The sequence below is a fragment of the Rattus rattus genome, chromosome 1 (assembly GCF_011064425.1).
Source record: "Rattus rattus isolate New Zealand chromosome 1, Rrattus_CSIRO_v1, whole genome shotgun sequence".
In the NCBI taxonomy this organism is placed as follows: domain Eukaryota; kingdom Metazoa; phylum Chordata; class Mammalia; order Rodentia; family Muridae; genus Rattus; species Rattus rattus.
In genome coordinates this window covers 234,207,622-234,208,727 of record NC_046154.1, presented here as the reverse complement: position 1 = coordinate 234,208,727, position 1,106 = coordinate 234,207,622, and positions in this window count along the sequence as shown.

The window sequence follows — 1,106 nt, the reverse complement described above, 5'->3', positions numbered from 1 at the left end:
GGCTCTAATGCCAGTGAAGGAATAAACACCTCAGTGAGAGCTAGGGCAAGCAAGTAAGTAAAGAGAAAAATGTGTTTCTTCCATAGCCTTTACTAGGAGATGTGGTCCAGATTTAAGGTGAGTCTTCCTACGTCGGATGATCCAAGTAGCTCAAAATCTCTCACAGGCATACCCAACAACTTTCATTTTTAGTTAATTCCAGATGTAATCGAGTTGACAACCATGAGTAGCTATTCCATCCACTGTCCTAGTCACTATTCTTTGATGTGAAGAGATACCATGACCAAGGCAACTCATACAAAACAAAACCTTTAGTTGGGGGCTTGTTTCAAGTTCCAGAGGGTTAGTCTGTTACTATCATGGTGGTAACACGGCAGCTTACATGGCCCTGGTGCAGTGGCTAAGACCTACATCCTGATTCTAAGCAGAGAGAAAGAAAGAGCCTGGGCCTGGCATTGACTCTTGAAACCTCGGAGCCCTCCCACAGTGACACACTTCCTCTAAAAAGGCCACACCTCCTAACCCTTCTAATCCTTTCAAAGACTTCCATTCCCTGGTGACTAAGCATTCAAATATATGTGCCTATGGGGGACATTCTTACTCAAACCACAGCATCCCCCAATGCTAAGGTATAGGAATTTTTGCTTTCAGGTCTAAACATTGCTGCAATTAGAATAGGAAAATAGGGCAGGTTGTTCCTACTAGTTTGTAGTTGCTTGATGTCTGGACATGCACAAGACTGTGAGTTGGAGCCTCAGCATAAACAAATGGCTGAATTCGTAAATATATTCATGTGCCACCTACGATCAATACTGGTCCCTTCTGAACATCAAACTCTTAAAAAAAAGGGGGGGGAGGATGTCACTAAATCAGTATGGCATCTAAAAATTGACCAGAAATGGGAAAGGATAAGTTGCCACAGTGATGAGGTAATGTAGGCCAAGAAGACAGGCAGGAAGGAATAGAGTATTGCTAAGCGTCCACTGTCAACCCAATGCTTGAAGCTTCACATTTTGTCTCAACAGCCTGACAGGGAGACGCATTTCCATGAGAGCTATTTTCTGGTTGTGTGTCATAAAAGAACGACACTGGGCCCCATAGGGTAT